The following is a 6,173-nucleotide window of genomic DNA, read 5'->3' on the forward strand; positions in this document are numbered from 1 at the left end:
ACCACGGCTACTGTCACTGCTCAGCTTTGCTGTTCTCCACTAAATGCTGCTAAATACTTCAGCAGCAAAAAGTCCAGTGCAGACTGCTGCTAGTGTTGCTGGTGAGAAGTTGATCATGCAGAAACTGAATGACAACATAAATTACTTTATTTACTCATCATAAAGTCAATCAAGCACATGATTAATTCCTGTATCATATCCTTTCTATGTGTGTAGGTAAACACGCTTCAGACACCATAAAGAGGAGTAAATGTGTAAGCAACTTGTCTTCATGAAGTTTAAACTGTCACATTTGTTATGTTGTCTGATTAAGGCCACGTTGAATCATTTCCATATTATTCGTAATTGCTCACTTTGATCGGAAACCTGTTATTTTTTCTCTGGTCTGGTCTGCTCCAACAGTGTTTTGTGTGAAGATGAGTTTGCATCGACAGCGTTATCTTTCTGTGTGACAGACTTGACAGGAGAGGCCTTGAGAAATGATTTAATTTACCCCTGCAGGCATTAAATCACACCCAGTAAGAACATCTACTCCACACACACACACACACACACACACACACACACACACACAAACACACAACATCAGGCGTACCCACTGGCATAAACACCTGACGACAGTACATCAAGCCATGAGCTCGTCCATGCTGCTGTTTGCTGTTTTGCTGATTTGGAAAATTCACACCTCTCTTTCTCTCACTCCACCGTGTCTCTTTTCTCACAAACAGTTTAAAAAGGTCTAAAAATGGAGAACAAGTTTTCTCGTCATACGATTTCCACTGATGCTGCTGCTGGTTAAGATTTGGGAGGCAGCACGCTCCCTAATTTCCGCTACTCAACAGATGCCCCAAATCCTAAAGTTTAATGCCAGTTTCCAACTTGTAAACAACATTTATGCCAACATCCCAGTTTGTAATAATACCTGGAAATGTTTGAAAGCTTCAATATGACTGATAGAAGTGACTTAAAAAGTCGTCTATACAAATTTGGATGCTTCATGTTGGCCAGTGTCCATTATTGAATACAGTAAAATCCAAATTTAGTGCTTACAGTGCAAACTAGGGCAGCACTGTATCCACTATAGTCAGAGATGGAAAAAGTATTTTACTTGTGTCAAAATACTCAAATAAACTCAAGTGCCATACTTCCAGTTGATTAATACCAATTGATTTCCAAAGTAGTGTAATCAATCTTTACACCGAACATGCAAAAGAATGTGTAATATGTCAACTTAATCAAATTAATCTATTAACATGGGTAATCACTTATAAATGTATTGTATTTTCATGTTGAAGCTAAGTGTAGCGGAGTAAAAAGTACAATATTTGCCCCTGAAATTAAGTGAAGTAGAAGTATAAAGTTACATATGTGGAAATACTCAAGTAAAGTACAAGTACAGTACTTGAGTAAATGTACTTACCTACATTCCCAACAAGTTCTCCAACCTAAACAACAGAAGAGGTCATGTGTCGGTACCACCTATTACGACACATACTGTAGGTACGTATCACAACTCGCCGCTCACAGTACAGCAGCGCGTTCTAAAAATAGCACACACGTACGGTTCGCGGTTGTAAAAAAAGGCTACAGTTTCTGTGGATTTATGTTGTAAAACCACTGACCTTAGGTTTTTGGGCAAATAAATCCTGGTAACGTGCTGTAAAAGACAGTTTAAACAGTAAATAAATGTACGTAAATGCCGGAAGTGAAGTAGTTACGAGGGTCACCTGACTACCGCAAGTTACGTGATTCAAGTAACTTACGTAAACAACCTAACTTAGGTTAAAAATGTTTTACTTTTGTTTTCATATGGTACACAAACCCTACTCTCTTGGGTGAAAGTCCACCATTTGTTTGACCCATCCACCACCCTATCCTCCAATCTAATCTGATCTCCGCCGTTTTAACTCTTAAAACTCTTTTTTCGCTGCTGTACACATCCTATATTGACGTTTTTGACGGGAGAACAGGCTCATATTCCACCACTGAACATGGGGATCGTTTTGATTAATGGTAGCTGTTAAACACATGACTTTGGCTGTTTTACACACGCTGTTAATGTTGTGAGGTGGAGCTACTTGGTTGGGTTTAGTAAAAACAACTGCTTATACAAGGAAAGGAAAAAAAATCAGGGTTTGGGTCAAAATAACTATTTTCGGACATAACTTCTGTGCATGAATTCTTACTTCTTATACTTTTCTATGACATTGAGAAGCAGAACCTGATTAGGATAATTTAATTTCAAGATGTGAACTTCTCCACCAACTGCAGATTTGAGTTTAATCTTGATAATGCATCTGTGCATTATAACATTTTAATTACTCCATTGTGTTTATAATTAAAGCCCATTTTAATCACGCAGTACCTGATTTGTATTAAATGCATCATTTACTCCCATGATCTAATTAGGTTCATGAAACTGGAACTTTGTCGTAGCTGTATTTTTACCTTTTCCTTCACACAAACAGGCATCCAGAGTGTACAGAGGAGGCTGAGGAGAAGGTCCTGTGTAGGAGAATAAAGTGTCAGCTCAAAATGTCTTGTGATGGGCAATGGCTGTCCAAATGACATCAGTCCAACATCCCCCCAACTTTAAGCCCAGCGTCCACACACCTCATGACAGATAGATTAAGGTTTTGACAGCCTTAAGCCTTCAAAGCTCACACCTCGACACATTCTTCTTTGAACTTTTACTTTGCTGCTCCCTTTCTCTCTCTCTCTCTCTCTCTGTCTCTTGACCAGTGCTCTCTCTCTCTCACTGAGAATGACAGACGTGTACGTGGCAGCAAACTCACTGTCAGGCAGACACAACACGTCTTTCTCTGAACTCACCTGGCCTGCACGTCTCTCTGTTCAAACACAGCCACAGACACGTACACGTAAGCCGTAAAGTGATTCCAATTCAAGACATAACAGCAGTGGATTTGTAACTAACTTGTCTCAGGGTGTTTTCTAAAATGATTCATCCTATAGTCCCAAAGTTTTATGAGGTTGTGATTATTCTAGAGGGCAAAACGGGTCTTTTTTTCCAGTGAGGTCAAGTTTTAAAAAATGCTGTCACTTCAAATTAATGGGTACTACCAGGACTAACATCATCACAGTCTCAGCTTTCCAGTGATACCCAATTTATACAATTCCAACACCAAGGGACCCCAGATATGCAGAAATACAATAGGTGAAAATATCAAATTTCGGCATAAGAAAAACAATGTAGTTTCAGTCAAAAACTGCATGGCATTATCATAAAATGGGCATGTATTTTAAGCAAGCCCCTATGCCTAAATTTAGCCTAACTTTGTAGCGTTATCTAACCACCTACTGACCAGAAATCATGACATCAGTGGGATCCCTGGGTCTTGTAGTACGGTACCAGCAAACAATGTAGAAAAAAAAAATCTCCATCTTTTCTGTCGTGTTAAAACAGTCTGCTAGAGCCTCTGAACATTAAAGAGTTAATGTTCTTCTCTTCCCTAACAGACAACTCTGACACCTGTCTGGAGTCTGGCTTCACACACACACACACACACACACACACCTTCCTGAGCGTTCTGTCACCTTCCCCTATCATCAGCTTGTCTTAACTCCAGACACAATCACTCAGCAACGCCACACTGAGTACTTCCAGCAGAGAGACCACAGCCACCTGGCACGACTGACTTCCTGAGGCGTACCCAAATACACCAACATAGTTTAGTTGTTTGCTTTTTTATTTTTTGGAAAATAAAAGTCCAGACAGCTGACTGTTCGTATCTTAGATGGACCTGGTATTTTGTGCATGAGAACATTTTTGAATCATTTCTGTAGTTAAAGGGGACCTGCTATAATGAGGGGCCGAATGGGCAATAATTAATTATTCCCTCTCACATACACAATAAATACATCTCACATTCACAATTTTACCTCTCACATTCACCGAAAATGTGTGTATATGAGAGGTAAAATTGCGTATGTGAGAGGGAAGAATGAATTCCCATCATATATTTTCCTTTTCAGGTTCATACTTGTACTTTTTGTCTCTACTAGAACATATTTACATGCTTTGCTGTTCTAAAAAACAGTTTGTTTTTTCTCATACATGCTGATGGCTGCTGCACTTCTAATTTGTCAGTATTTTTGGGTCTCCTGCATCTGACACAATCTGTCAGTGTGTCTGTACATTTTGCCATTGAATCATATTGACTGTAATAGATGATCGCTGCACTTTTAACATGACTATTGGGAATTAATTAAGATTAGCAACTAGAGGCGTGAATCCCCAGAGGCCCCACAATACCATTTTATCCCGATACTTGAGTCACGATATGATATTATTGTGATTTTAAGCATTTTGCGATATGGTGAGTATTGTGATACAATATATTGTGATTTAACTGTTTAACTGCATTTTGTCAATCAATATATTGTTTTGTCAAATAAGAGAAAATTCTCAGTCTATTCTTCTCACTTCAGTCTTTTTATTTCTCCACCATGAGAGTCAAACCCAGACTGACCAACAAAGTATTCAGTCAGACTGAACTGAACTGAACAACTGCAGTATTTTCTCGAACTTTCCTCGACTTTAAGCTTCGCTGCTCTGATTTTTTTTTTTGAATGGAACATTAAAAAAATTAAAGACTATCTTCAACAGCTTCCCAACACGATATCCTATAGATTCCTTAGATCTTCTAGTTTCATATGATACCAGTATCTCCAGTATATTCCTAGTAGTTAGCCTGCTACGGCCTCTGGAAAAAAACAAAAACGGCAAAAATACTAACGGCTCTCGAAAGGCTAAATATCGATACTTGGCGGCCATGAAATGATATAATATTGCCAGGCAAAATATTGCGATACTTTGCTGTAACGTTTTTTCCCCACCTCTATTAGCAACCCGGGTTCCGTTTCCCTGACGTTAGCATGTAGCTACATGTAGCACTATAAATGTAATGTAGCACTGCAGTAGCGTGCCTGGAGCAGATGACCATATATCAAAAAATGTACGCGCCGATCAAAGTTCGAGTCAGAGTTGGGTTGTTGTTTTTTTATGTTGGAAACGGGGCGTTCAGAACAGTTGGAAACCTGAGCTTTTGTTTACAGGGATTACATTTATATATGTTTACAGACTTATTTGAAACTTTGGCCATAGTCAGCTGGGATTGGGACTTTGGTTAAGGATAATAAATGAATGAAACAAAGAATGAATGAAAATAAAATGTTCAAGCCTGTCCAAACTGAAGGATAAAATTAGACTACGGAGGAGCATTTGTGAGCTTAAAAGTTCTGGCAACGGGGAGCAGAAACAGATTTCTGCTTTCAGATTCTGGCTCCTTGTTGGAATAATTCAGACACAGCTGTACTAATTTTAGTTTGTTATTGCAACAACAATACATTTTCTACAACTGTGATTCACACACTAATGCTGGATCTTCTCCGTATGGATCCATAGTGTGAAAAAACACATTTCCGTCTCTGGCTCCTGTTTTGCAACTCTGGTGGGAGATTTTATGGACAAGCATCATCTTGTTCCCATAATCAGGTTTTCTTCTGAGTTCCTACTTGTCTTCTCTGAGGAGTGTTAGGGAGTCTCTCCTCTCCTCTCCTCTTTCCTTTCCTCTCCTCTTTCCTTTCCTCTCCTCTCCTGTTTCCTTTCCTCTCCTCTCCTCTCCTCTCCTCTTTCCTCTCCTCTCCTGTTTCCTTTCCTCTCCTCTCCTCTCCTCTTTCCTCTCCTCTCCTGTTTCCTTTCCTCTCCTCTCCTCTTTCCTCTCCTCTCCTGTTTCCTTTCCTCTCCTGTTTCCTCTCCTCTTTCCTTTCCTCTCCTCTCCTCTCCTCTTTCCTTTCCTCTCCTCTCCTGTTTCCTTTCCTCTCCTCTCCTCTCCTCTTTCCTCTCCTCTCCTGTTTCCTTTCCTCTCCTCTCCTCTTTCCTCTCCTCTTTCCTCTCCTCTCCTGTTTCCTTTCCTCTCCTCTCCTGTTTCCTCTCCTCTTTCCTCTCCTCTCCTGTTTCATTTCCTCTCCTCTCTTCTCCTCTCCTCTCCTCTTTCCTCTCCTCTCCTGTTTCCTCTCCTCTTTCCTCTCCTCTCCTCTTTCCTTTCCTCTCCTCTCCTGTTTCCTCTCCTCTTTCCTCTCCTCACCTGTTTCCTCTCCTCTCTTCTCCTCTCCTCTCCTCTCCTCTCCTCTCCTCCTGTTTCCTCTCCTCT

Source organism: Centropristis striata, chromosome 18, assembly GCF_030273125.1.
Source record: "Centropristis striata isolate RG_2023a ecotype Rhode Island chromosome 18, C.striata_1.0, whole genome shotgun sequence".
Classification (NCBI taxonomy): domain Eukaryota; kingdom Metazoa; phylum Chordata; class Actinopteri; order Perciformes; family Serranidae; genus Centropristis; species Centropristis striata.